At 41.8% G+C, this 14,215-nt stretch overlaps 1 pseudogene; it reads left to right on the plus strand.

Moving 5' to 3' along the window:
- The first annotated feature begins 5,838 nt into the window (after window positions 1–5,838).
- Window positions 5,839–9,026, plus strand: LOC134316424 (uncharacterized; annotated as a pseudogene).
- Window positions 9,027–14,215: the final 5,189 nt, after the last annotated feature.

A 14,215-nucleotide genomic window follows, 5' to 3' on the forward strand; every position in this document is an offset into this window, starting at 1 on the left:
CGGTACGGTGGCTTAGTGGGTAGCACTGTCGCCTCACAGCAAGAAGGTCCTGGGTCGATCCCCAGGTGCGGCGGTCCGGGTCCTTTCTGTGCTGAGTTTGCATGTTCTCCCCGTGTCCACGTGGGTTTCCTCCGGGTGCTCCGGTTTCCTCCCACAGTCCAAAAACATGCAGCCAGGCTAACTGGAAACACTGAATTGTCCCATAGATACCTAGCCGCTAGATGCACAAACCAGTGCATTGTAGTGCCGGTCCCAAGCCCGAATAAAATAGGGAGGGTTGTGTCAAGAAGGGCATCCGGCGTAAAAATTGTGCCAAATCAATGCGGATCATGATCCGCCGAGAGCCGACACCGCAACCAAACGGGACAAAGGCCGAGGAAGAAGAAGAAGAATAATTATTGCAGCTACAGGGATTTACCTCATGCATCACTTGCGAGGCGCAACCCACCCTGTTACAGTAAAGTCTGTCTTTTTAAAAATCCATATTTACTTTGCACATGCACTTAATTGGGCCACGCAAAGCCAAAGGAAGAGAAATACAAATGTAAAATTCTTTAATAACTTCCATAACAATGCCATATACTTTACAGCCAGCAGATTTTTTCCCTCAACTACTCTAAAACAAAAACTCATTGTCTATTCAAATCACACAAAATTGCTGAACTGAAGGCAAAAAGCCCCTCCTTGGTAGACTCCTTCAATACAGGATACACTCATTTTTTTTTTTTTCAAACAACTGACATTGTGAGACACGTGTAGCAACAGGGTCTACACGTGTCATAAAATTGTAATAGGTTTTTTAAATAATAAAAATACAGCTATCAAAAAAGGTAGGCTGGATTATGCATAGCATGACTTTGTCTGCATTCTGTGGAAGGCTCTGATTTACTTATTCACAGTAATTAACATTTGCTAATTGATTCGGAAAGACTCAATTACTTTCTTACAGTCTTAACTGTTTAGCTCTTGCTAAAATGTGCACAGGCATGCTTCAGTGAAGATTTGCAAGAAAAACAGAGTGTTGGAGTAATCATGGAGGGAATAATGAGGTAAATATTTATATATGCTGTGGAGCAGAGTAATGATTGGAGAAGGATTTGATGCATAGCCATGTGTCCGATGATCTATTCAGCAGCAAGAGCTATGATATTTCTAAATAAAAAAAGAAAAGCTATTAAACACTGGGGCTGAAATGTAAGTACTTCACAGAAAGTGTAATAGTAAACCATGGCAAGTACATTAAAATAATTTGAATGGGTATGGAAATTATAGTTATGTTAGGCTCTATTAATGTTCTTGCATGCAAAAGGGTAAAGCCTAAACCAAACAGACAGGAAGAAACAGTGCAGCTGCTCTCACCCTAACCTGACACTATTTGAAAATGAGTATTATGTTTCAGGTAAACATTTGGAGTTCACTGGTTGGGAGTGATTTTAATAGATCAATATGGTATCATCTTTCTTCTTTGCTCTACAATTGTAGTTTGATATTGTTGGTAATAAGTGTTTGCATGGCAGCCAGAAAGAGGAGTCTTTATGTACATATGTATAGGTGTGATACTTTGTACCTCATTGGATTTCATTTTGGTTTACCTCAATTATCTTTTCTTTTTTTTTGCATTTTACTGGCTGCGTGTGTGTGATCAGGAATGACATTACTAAGTAATTCTGTGCTCCCATGCCTGTCAGCATCTTTCCTGTCTGAGCAAGTGGGTACTGTAACTACTTTCCCAAACCCTTACCATATTTTGTTATGCCTCTCTAGTTACTTTCTTCTTTTGTTACATGCCAAATTAAATTCTGTGGTGATTAATAATATTTAATAAAAAAATGAAATAATTAAAACGTCTATAATAAACAAGAAATCTAGAAACTAAACTGGTTTAGTTTTCGGGAGCTTAGGTGGCACATGTTAAAATGCACTAGTTTACCTAGGAATAAGTCTCAGCTGTGCCACTGGCCCAGTCAGACATATTGACGGTGTCACAGGAAAGCAAGGCCAGCTGGGGATCACAAGTGATGAAGGAATACAGAGGAAGGAATTCCTCTGTTCATGTTAAAGCTCCCAATGTATCTTCTGCTGGCTGCTTCCCACTCGGTGCCAATTTTTAATTTTATTATAACCTGAGTCATGCAAAGTGTAGTTGTGTTTGACACACTGGCAGCTGATTCTCCAGAAGCTGTGCCAAGCTACAGAATCTGTATGGAAACACAGCTACAGATCTGGGTGAAGTGTTGCAAAACAACATGAAACTGGAAAAAAAACAAAAACACACAAATTGAGGACAAAGAGAGGCTAAACATATATCAGAAGGGTACTAAGGGCACATTGTAGGTCACCTTAGCTCTCGGTGTCTCGCAAGGACAGCCACTATTGCAGCAAGATTTAGCCTCAGTCACGGCAGTCACATGGATACACCAACAATTTTCTGGAGGTCACTGGAGGAGCTTCCAAAGAACATGCAAAATGTCTTAAACTTAAAAAAACAAGCCAAGTATAAATAAATGAATAGAATTTAAAATAGATTCACTATTTTATTTCATTTCTCAGTTTCGATACACTGTACTTGGTTGCAACCTCTCTCTTGGGTAACAGCAAAACGCAATTCTTCAATGCAAAACTCCAAGGCACTTTTTCCAGTGGATATTAAGCCACTCAAATTCTGGTCCAGTCACTTGTAATCTCATGGTTGGACTACTCCCTCCCGGCAGGAGCTCCCATGTCCACTATTAAACCCTTGCAGCTCATTCAAAATGCAGCTGCTCACCTGGTTTTTAACCAACCTAAACACTGCCACATCACCCCACTGCTGCGTTCTCTTCACTGGCTTCCTGTAGCTGCACGCATTTAGTTTAAAACACTGGTGCTCGCCTACAACCCCAAGCTACCTTCGTGGTCTAATCAAACCCCGCTCTGTACCACGCAACCTCCGAGCCACTAGTCTCGCTCGACTTGATCCTCCACTTAGGACTAGAGGAAGACAAGCATCAAGGCTTTTCTCTGTACTGGCACCCAAGTGGTGAAACGAACTTCCTCTGTCTGTCCGAACATCTGAGTCTCTTGCTGTCTTTAAAAAACGATTACAAACCCACCTTTTTACTAATCACTTATGCTGACTTGTACTTACTTACTAACACTCTTTCATTTCTTTAAAAAAAAACAAAAAAACACTTTGGTTCTAACTAGAGATGGGACGATCGATCGGCTACGAATCGGTATCGGCCGATTTTTAATCAAAATATGCTATCGGCGATCGGCGATATTTCCTAAAAGTAGCCGATCCGATCGTGTGATATATAAAGACCATGTTAAGTTAACAGCTCAGTGGATTGATCCAGACTTTGAGCTACGAAGCACCAACCATCACATCACCATTCATCAACAATCATACAGAAACCATCATGAAAGCTCTTACGATGTAATTTTGCTGATTGTAATATTTACTTTAAAAAGATAATTCAACCCGGTCACATCTGAGTCGATTCTATCAGCACGTTATATAAACTCCTGGTTCACTTTGGTAAATCGTAAGCGGTTCTTACTTGTGATGTAGATGAGAACAGAAGACGTTACAGAGCCAATCCGAGGCAAAAGTTTATTCATTACCAAATTCGTTAGTTCAGGATCATCTGCTGAACTTTTAGAAAACTTTTAGCTCCTTAGACGGAACGAGTCTGACTCGGTTACAGATCTGTGGTAATAGCAGTTTAATTAAGCTTTTTAATTAAGCTTTTTAATGTAAGAGAGTCACACAAAATGTTCTGTAGCAGCTGGTGTTTATTTAAAACCATGGAGTCCCTGAAAGGAGATCGGAGATCGGAATCGGTGCCAAAAACCCTGATCGGTCCATCTCTAGTTCTAACAGCTTTTAGCAGATTTGTGTTCTTGGACTGCTGTTTACTTAAACTAGTGTAAGGTAATGTTTACTATGTAAGCACTTCTGTAAGTCGCTCTGGATAAAAGCGTCTGCTAAATGCCGAAAATGTAAATGTAAATATAAAAGTCTACACATCCCTGTTACAATGGCAGGTTTTTGTGAGGTAAAAAATTAGACCAAGATCAATAATTTTAGAACTTTTCCTCCTGTAATGTGAAAATTAAAATCAAACTAAAAACTTTATATTGGTAAAATAAAAACCTACAAAAAGTGGTTACATAAATTTGCACACACTTAAACTAATACTAGATTGAAGCAACTTTTGATTTTATGACAACATTCAGTATTTGAGTAGGAGTCTATGGAACATCTTGACTTGCCAGTCTTCGCCCACTCTTTCCTGCAAAAGTGCTGCAAATCTGTCACATTGCGGGGGGCCTCTCCTATACATAGCCCTCTTCAGGTCACCCCACAGATTTTCAACTGGATTAAGGTCTGGGCCCTCCCCTCTGGTGAAGCTGTTCTTTTGCTGATGTGGAGGTACGCTTTGAGTCATTGTTGTGCTAAAAGGCAAAATTCCACTTCATCTTCAGCTTTTTAGCAGGGGTCTGATGGTTTTGTGTCCAGATTGGCTGATATTTGGAACTGTTCATAATTCCCTCCACAATGACCAAAGCTCCAGGTCCAGTTGAAGAAAAACAGCCCCAAAGCATAATGCTGCCACCACCACCAGCCACTTCACTGTGGGTATGGTAATTTTTGGTGGTGTTGTTTTTGCTTTCTGTGTGGAGTTTGCTGTTCACGTCTGCATGGGTTTTGTCTGGGAGCTCTGGTTCCGTCCCACATTTCAAAGACATTAAAGTTAAGTAAACTGGAGATACAAAATTGCCTGTGATGGTATTTGACACTAAACTTAAACGGATGAATCATATGTAACCTGTAACTTCCTGTCCTGTCATAAATGTAACCAAAGTGTAAAACATGATGATAAAATTCTAATAAATATACAAACACAACAAAACAATATTTGCTTATTTTACTCATGTACACATGTTTACAAGTGGTTTCCTGGTTGTCTCCGTAATTGCATTCATTCTTCCACATTCTTCTACAAATGTAACTAAATAATTCTTAAGTTCAATTATAACTTAAGTAACATAACTTTAATTATAAGACGTTAGACAATTTTATATAGTAGTGTGAGTTGCTTCAAATGCAAATTCAAATTTAGATTAGCTTATACAATTCAAACTGAGTTTGTACTCTCCTTAATGAGTCTTTGTTCCTATCCACCTTTTAAGCCAAAATCATCAGATTCAGACAGAATCAGACAGATTCTCCATAATGTAACAAAGTAGAACTTCGAGCCTGCAAGACTTACACCTGTACAGAGAGGTTTGCCAAGCCTTAATCTGAAGCCACCCAGGAAAGTGGCATTGCAGCTTTGGAGTACAATGCTCAGTCTATATGGATTCTTTAAGGTGATATACTTCTGCTTGGACACAAACCGGGGACTGATCACCCTCGGTTGGGTCGCCCAGGTGAGGGTGTCTGATGATTAAAGACCCGAAACACCCAATGACCCTGGGTTCATCACTGACGATGTGTCCAAGCCGCACCGTCAAGGTGTTTCATAGAACTATTACTACTGGCTTGGCCAGTGACTTCCAGGAAAGGCTGGACGACAACCATGAATAGTGCGGTGACAACTAGAGACAGTGGACAGCACGGAGAGACGGCAACCAGGGCAGCGAGGGTCAGCACCCCGAGCTGCAGCTCCCGTGAGGGAGCACCCATACCAAGCTACAGAAAGTCCCAAGGAAAGATACCCCCAGGGGTGCCCGAGAGGGGGGGAGAATGAGCATCCCAAACGGACGGATCTCAAGGTACAAGACATGAGCGACGGATTAACGGTAACGAGAGTAACCTGTTTATGTGGGAAGAACCTGAGAGGCCTGAGGATCCACCAGGCCAGGATGGGCTGCACAAGGAGGAAGCAAGTTGAGCAACGCACAGAGCCAATGTCTAGCTTTGACCCTGGTGAGACGGAGGAGGAGCAGGTCCCGGAGCAACCCCACAGTGTCCAGAACCTCCACGCTCTACATGTTGCACCTAGCATACCATCGGAATATCGTCGGGTCTTATGGCCTGCCGCACATAAGGAGACTGAGTGGCGCCAGTTGGATGAAGACGTGGATGCTACCCTAGAAACAGTATCCAGGGGGGGAGTCGATCAGCGACTCCAGCTGATGTCTTCTCTAATCATCAGTATTGGCACTGAGAGATTTGGCATTAAACAACCAAAGGCCAAGAACACCGCCAGGCCAAACCGGCGTGAGAGCAGGATCGCCCAGCTCAGGAAAGAAATGAAGGCCCTAAAACAGCAATACAGGAAGGCAAGAGAGGAGGAAAGGCCAGCCCTTACAGAGCTCAGGAACATCCTAAGACAGAAGCTTATTTCCCTCCGACGTGCTGAGTGCCACAGGAAAAGGGGCAGAGAGAGGGCTCGCAAGCGCACTGCTTTCATAGCAAATCCTTTTGGATTCACTAAACAGCTGCTAGGGCAGAAACAGAACGGGACCCTGGCCTGCCCAGAAGAGGAGATAAATCAACATCTCCGTGACACATACAGTGACAGCAGGAGAGAGGAAGATCTGCCCCCCTGTAGAGAGCTGATTATACCACCAGAACCTTCCACCCAGTTTAACGTCAATGAGCCCACCCTGACAGAAGTCAGGGACGTAGTGAGAGATGCTCGGACCAGCGCAGCCCCAGGGCCGAGTGGAGTACCATACAAGGTCTACAAACATTGCCCGAGACTCCTTGAGAGGCTGTGGAGACTCATCAAGGTAGTATGGCGGAGGGGGAAGATAGCGAAGCAGTGGCGATATGCTGAAGGTGTCTGGATACCCAAGGAGGAGAACGCAAGCAACATCTCACAGTTCCGCACCATCTCCTTGCTCAGCGTGGAAGGCAAGATCTTTTTCAAGATTCTTGCTAACCGGCTAACTGAGTACCTCCTGAGGAATTCCTATATTGACACATCAGTGCAGAAGGGAGGAGTCCCAGGCATGCCAGGCTGTCTAGAACACACAGGAATGGTCACGTAGTTGATACGGGAGGCAAGGGAAAACCGAGGGGACCTGGCAGTCATTTGGCTTGACCTTGCCAATGCCTATGGATCCATTCCTCACAAGCTTGTGTCAACAGCTTTGACAACATACCATGTACCAGAGAAGATCAACAAACTCATTTGGGACTATTACAGCAGTTTTAGTCTGAGATTCACCTCTGGGACAATAACATCAGCATGGCATCGATTAGAGAAGGGCATCATCACTGGTTGCACCATATCAGTGGTGTTGTTTGCCCTAGCGATGAACATGATGGTCAAAGCAGCAGAAGTGGAATGTAGGGGCCCCCTGTCCAGATCGGCCATTCGCCAACCTCCGATTCGAGCCTTCATGGATGACCTGACAGTCACAGCAACAACAGTGACAGGATGCCGCTGGCTCCTGGGGGGACTAGAAAGGATCATCACATGGGCGAGAATGATGTTCAAGCCAGCCAAATCCAGGTCTCTGGTCCTGAGGAAAGGTAGAGTGGTGGAGAAGTATCGCTTCAACTTAAAGGGAGTCCTCATTCCATCAGTGTCGGAGAAGCCTGTCAAGAGCCTGGGGAAGACCTTCGACAGCACTCTTAGAGACAAGACAGCAATCCAGTCAACGCAAGCGGAGCTGAAAAACTGGCTATCAGCAGTGGATAAGTCAGGTCTCCCAGGAAAGTTCAAGGCATGGATATATCAACATGGTATCCTGCCGAGACTCCTGTGGCCACTGTTGATATACGAAGTCCCAATAACCATCGTGGAGGGCCTTGAGCGCAACATCAGCCAGTACTTGCGCAGGTGGCTGGGCCTGCCGAAGAGCCTAAGCAGCATTGCCCTGTATGGGCACACCAACAAGCTGCAGCTTCCTTTTACTGGTCTGACAGAGGAGTTCAAAGTCACCAGAGCCAGGGAGGTGCTGCTCTACAGAGACTCAGCTGACAACAGGGTCTCCTCCGCAGGCATCACCATTAGAACCGGAAGGAAGTGGAAGGCGCAGGAGGCAGTTGAACAGGCTGAAGCAAGGCTGAGGCATGGCATTTTGGTTGGTTCGGTGGCAGTTGGACGGGCTGGGCTTGGCAGCTACACAAGACAATGCTACGACAAAGCCCAGGGGAAAGAGAGACGCCAGATGGTCCAGGCGGAGATCCGTGCAGGGGTGGAGGAGGAACGCCGCAGCAGGATTGTGGCCATGCGTCAGCAAGGAGCCTGGATTAACTGGAACAATGCATCTGCATGGAAGATCACCTGGACAGAGCTTTGGAAGTCAGAACCAGCAAGACTCAAGTTTCTGATCCAGTCAGTGTATGATGTCCTCCCAAGCCCATCCAACCTGCATTGCTGGGGGCTAGCAGAAACACCAGTCTGTCCACTGTGCACGGTTCGAGGCTCCCTAGAGCACATCTTAAGCTGCTGCCCTAAAGTCCTGGGAGAGGGGAGGTACACTTGGCGCCATGACCAGGTGCTGAAGGCAGTAGCTGATGCCATCTGTACTGGAATCCAGCAGAGGAAACATCAGCTCCCAGCAAGGCACAACATCACCTTCATCAGGGCAGGAGAGAAACCTCAGGCAGCACACAAGGTCTCGACTGGGCTATTAGCCACAGCCCATGACTGGCAGTTGAAAGTGGACCTTGGGAGGCAGCTGAAGTTCCCAGAGCACATTGCAAGGACGTTACTCAGGCCTGACATGGTCTTAACATCTGAGTCCACTAAGCAAGTAGTGCTGCTGGAGCTTACAGTCCCCTGGGAAGACCGGATGGAGGAGGCCCATGAGCGTAAGAAGGCCAAATACCTGGAGCTGGTAGAGGCCTGTAGAGAGAGTGGCTGGCGAGCCCGCTGCGAACCAATTGAGGTGGGCTGCAGGGGTTTCCTGGGGCAATCTGTGCACCGGGCATTCAAGCTCCTTGGCATAAATGGGTTGCTAGAACGAAGAGCCACCAGAAACATCAGTGAGGCTGCCGAAAAAGCCTCAAGGTGGCTGTGGATCAAAAGGGGAGATGTATGGAGTAGCGCGATGCTTGGACACAAACCGGGGACTGATCACCCTCGGTTGGGTCGCCCAGGTGAGGGTGTCTGATGATTAAAGACCCGAAACACCCAATGACCCTGGGTTCATCACTGACGATGTGTCCAAGCCGCACCGTCAAGGTGTTTCATAGAACTGCTATTATATTTAAAAGTGGAAACACATGAAAAAAATAATGGCTTAGCCTTAGAATAGTGAAATTTTATAAACAACTATGTCTGGTTCAAGTAATAACAAAATGCCAAAATTCCACTACAAAGAAGTGAAAGACGTATATTAAATTATAGAAATCACTGATGTCAGAGAGTGGTGAGTGCCTTGCGATCGAGGCGCCAGGTGTAATGCCTCATCTGCAAAAGAGATAGAACCCATTTGCAGGGTACTTAACCAAGGAAGAACAATATCATGGCTAAAAAATAATAAATGGGGAAATAATGGCTAAACAAATAAACATCATATTAAAACTTGAAATAAACACAGCGCGATATTAGATAATAGCACAGGCAGATAAAAACACAAGAGCAGTACAAAAATAACTCTACAGGGAAAAACAAAAAGGCCAACAATTGCTCTATGTAAGTCTGATCAGCAATCGCCTAATAACCCTGAAAAGAAAGTGACTGCAAAAGAAATATAGAATAGCTGGGTTGCCACTTGTGTGAGCTAGTAAATCCACCAGCAAGTAACAACCCAGGCTCTTAAAAAAGAACCAAGAAAGTAATGCCTTTGTAAAGTGTGCAGCATGTGGTTTTGCATCGACTTGTTGCTGATAACAGTCTGGATGGTCATTTTCGTCTTTGGTCCGGAGCACACAGCGTCCATTTTTTCCAAAAAAGACCTGGAATGCTGATTCATCTGACCACAATACACGTTTCCACTGTGTGATGGTCCATCCTAGATGCCTCCGAGCCCAGAGAAGTCGACCCTGCTACTGGACATGATTAACATAAGGCTTCTTTTTTGCACAGTAAAGTTTTAAGTGGCATTTGTGCATGTAACTTCGTATTATAATGCTTGACAAAGGTTTGTCAAAGTAAATCCCTTGCCCATGTGGTTATATCAGCTATTGTTGACTGGCAGTTCTTGATGCAGTGCCGTCTGAGGGATCGAAGATCACGGGTGTTCAGCTTAAACTTGCGCCCTTGGCCTTTACGCACTGAAATTCCTCCCAATTCCTTGAATCATTTAATGATATTATGCACTGTAGAGGGAGAAATATGCAAATGCCTTCCAATCTTTTGCACGCACACACATGCAAACTGAATCACTGAGATTCAGATTTTGGGCGGAATTTCTATCTCTCTCTTGATTGGCTGTAAAGGCATAAGTGACAGTATAGTGAATGAATTACCAGTTTCAGCTTTTTACCTTATAGGAGGATAAACACATTTGGAAATGGATTTATATATTCTGGAAATATTCTGGAAACATATAAGGTGGCCTTCAAGAAGAAAAACAAGGTGATTATATCTCTAATGGAACAACACGCAGGTACGCAGCGGTTATGATTTTATGCTGCTGTGTGGTTGATCTGGGTCGCGGTGCTGTTGTTTAACGTGTGCTTTCATTTTGCAATGATAGCAAAGCATTATCAAATATTAAACTTTTTCGGGATTTTTTTGATGCTCATTTAAAATGGACAGCATAAATGTGAGATTCTGTTTGTTTGATATAAATATTGTCAATATGAATACAAATACAGCCTTGTAATAATACAAAATATAAACACTGTAGTTCTGATAAATTCTGACAGAATTACAATGTTTTGTAGATAACTTGTAAACCAAATAAGCTAAAATACGAGCAGTGGTCTGCCACTGTACTTTAAGTTTACATTATATCGTATCGTATATCGCCACTTCTCAATAGCATATCAAGATATGAGTTTTTTAGTCATATCGCACAGCCCTAGGTCACAGGCATTCAATATTGGTTTTATAGCCTTCCCCTTTATGCACAATGATTTCTCTGAGTTTTCTAAATATTTTAATAATGTTTTACTGTAGACTGTAAAATACTTAAATTCCTTCCAATTCTGCATAGAAAAACGTTGTTGGACTATTCATCAAGCGGCTTTATCATGATATCAAGTATTAGGTCTTTTAGAACATCTGGTCTTGTTTTTTTCAGTTTCATCTTTCTTTGTATGTTTTGCAGGCTTCAAATTAGAAATTTGATTTTTTTTTTATTTGAAAAATATATAAGCTAATAATGCAATATAAATGGCATGCATTGAATGTCTTCATAGTGCTGTGTTCAAATAAATACATGTAATATTTGTAAAATAATGTAATAATTGTAAATGTATTTTACAATTATTGTTTTCATTTTTTTTTACTGTCCTAACTTTTAGAATTGGGTTTATACAATGAACTACTGATATTTTACAGAAGGGTAAGTTTTATTTAATTTCTTTGAGTAGTTGCAAGAACCCATAAAAATACAACCACAAATCAGAGTGTTTTCTGTGATGGCAGCATTAATGCAGTAAAGTACATTGAGATTTCAGAGCAACATATGCTGCCTTCAATTTGAAATTTTTTCCATGAAGTCATGCATTTTTTTCAACAAGACAATGCTAAATCACATGCTGCCCACATTACAAGCCAGCGCGCGATAGATAGATAGATAGATAGATAGATAGATAGATAGATAGATAGATAGATAGATAGATAGATAGATAGATAGATAGATAGATAGATAGATAGATAGATAGATAGATACTTTATTGATCCCGAAGGAAATTAGAGTGCTAGTGCTAGGGAAGAAGAGGGTACAGGTACTGGACTGGCCTGCCTGCAGTCCTGACCTGTCCCCAACAGAGAATGAGTGGGGACTTTTAAAACAAAAAATGTGACGACAACCCTGTACTGCTGCACAATTTAAAACGTGTTTGTAGGAAGAATTGGACAAAATACAAACTGACAATATCAGTAGTTTTACAATGAATGAGTTGTTGCTATGCAACAGTAACAATTAATTTACTAGCCTGCCTTAACACAATAGGCTGCAAAAGTCTTCTGGTTTAAATAACACCACAAAGTACTGACAGTTTGAAATACAAAGTGCAAATAAGCAATGATGAAATAGGACAAAAGGACAAATAGGAAAAAAGGACAAAAACCAAAAATAAATCTTTACATTATCTGTACGATACAAATTTGTTTGAATTCTGTTTGTTTCTATCAAATTTCAGCATGTTCAGTTGTTCTGCCATCACTGCTGTCCACCTAACAGTTTTAATGGTAAAGGCAGATTCCCAATTTGATGTGTGTCTGTAATCACACTTTTCTGCCCAAACGCAGGCTGCAGTTTATTCTATCAATTTCTTAAAAACCATTTTTTATCAATTTCTTGTTTTACATAAGCACAAATACAAAACATCCAATGTTTTTTTTCCAGTATGAAGGCAAACTAATCTAATAATGGCTAGAATATTGTTGTCAAGAGAAGCTTTAATATAAGAACTGCGTCTCAATCAGTTATTACCATGTCTATTTAAAGCTTGTAATGAACTGTTGGCTACTATGTTTAAAATCTACATTCTAAATGTATTCTCATTCATTCAAAATGGTTCTGCTCATGGTGTTGATGTTCATCTTTCTGTGCTACATTGTTGCCATGCTTACTATATTACACTATTTTATTAAATAAAGTATAAATGCTTATTCCTATGAACAGAAGTTAGCAAAATTAACTGCTACCGTCAAGTTGCATTTATTACATTTACATGTCCCCATCTTGGTCTGTAGTACATAGCTAACAGAAGTCAGTTCAATTCATGTCCTCACTTCCCAAAAGTGAACTGACCATCTGGTATGATGTTAAATATTTTGAAAGAACCAAAAATCTTATAATCATATAGTAAAAAATGTAAAATGAATAAAGGTGGCTTTAAGATAATGCTCATTGCAAAAAAGTGCTATGCAACCAAATCAGAGATTTAGATTTTCACATCCTCCAAAATACCCATACTTAAACATTGAACTTTTATGGAAAGTTCTGTGCATAGTGCAGACTATCTCAGAAAGTCTTTTTAAAAGTTTTTCTTAAAGAATGCTTTGACATCTCATCACACATCATTCAAGACTTGTATAATAAAATTTCAAGAAGGATTAAAGCTGCTCGTGTGGCAAAAGTTGGCTAGACATTTTATTACATGAATGTATGAATGCAATTACTACTGTGCTCAAAAAACCTCATGACAGAATGGTGAAAATCAGGAACATCTTGCATAACTTTTAATTAGATGTTAAATCATCACAATCTTTACATCAATGTCCAGCGCAAAATGTTAAAAGTCTGTAAGGCAGGGGTGCTGTTTGTTTGGCTATAATTGGTCCTGTCAGGACTTTGGCAGAACATCCAGTGTCTATCTGTTACAAGTGAGAGTACAGAGGCCCTGACATCACACTACCTCCTGCTCTTCCCATTGGCTTTCACTGTCTCTATTTTAATTCCAATTAAAATCAGCATGGTTCCATGCATGTTCTGAAAACCAATCTCTGGTCTTGTTTGCTCAATGCAGTTGTACAGAATCTTCTGCAAAACAACAATAGGTGCAAGACTCTTGTACGACTTACTAACAATGCCCACCAGTCAGGTCTTTTGTTCTAGTCGAAATAAATTTGTCCTACGAGGCTAATGGCTCTATCAGTAATACTAAAAGGTGCCAGACTTCTCAGCGTGCTGAGTGAATCAGCACAGCAGATTAGTTTCAATCTTGGTTCATTTTAAAGGGAGAAATAGTACCTGTATCAGTGAAAGCTTCAGTGGCTTGTGAAAAAAAAAGACAAGCTTGGCCATTGTGCTAGTAAAGCGTGAGGTTTAACTCAAAAGAAATCAGTGTGAGGAAAAGTGATAGACCCTACTATAATACATATTTCTGATTATTTTACAGATCCTTTCCATCAGCCCCCTACCTACCTACCTACCTACCTACCTACCCACCTACCTACCTACCTACCTACCGCAATCATTTGCTTGTTCTAAAGCACAGTGCATCAAATCACAATTTTGCCAGAGATGTACAGAAGTAGCAGTACAGTGGTACCTTGTAACTCGACGACCACTAAACTTGAAATCTTTGAAACTAGACACCCTTTATTGAGAAATTTGTACTTTACGTTTCCCATAAACTCGACGTGTGTGCGACTGTTGCTTTGTTCAGCACTAGGCTTGAGTGGTGAGGTAAAACGTCATC

The sequence above is a fragment of the Trichomycterus rosablanca genome, chromosome 6 (assembly GCF_030014385.1).
Source record: "Trichomycterus rosablanca isolate fTriRos1 chromosome 6, fTriRos1.hap1, whole genome shotgun sequence".
Classification (NCBI taxonomy): domain Eukaryota; kingdom Metazoa; phylum Chordata; class Actinopteri; order Siluriformes; family Trichomycteridae; genus Trichomycterus; species Trichomycterus rosablanca.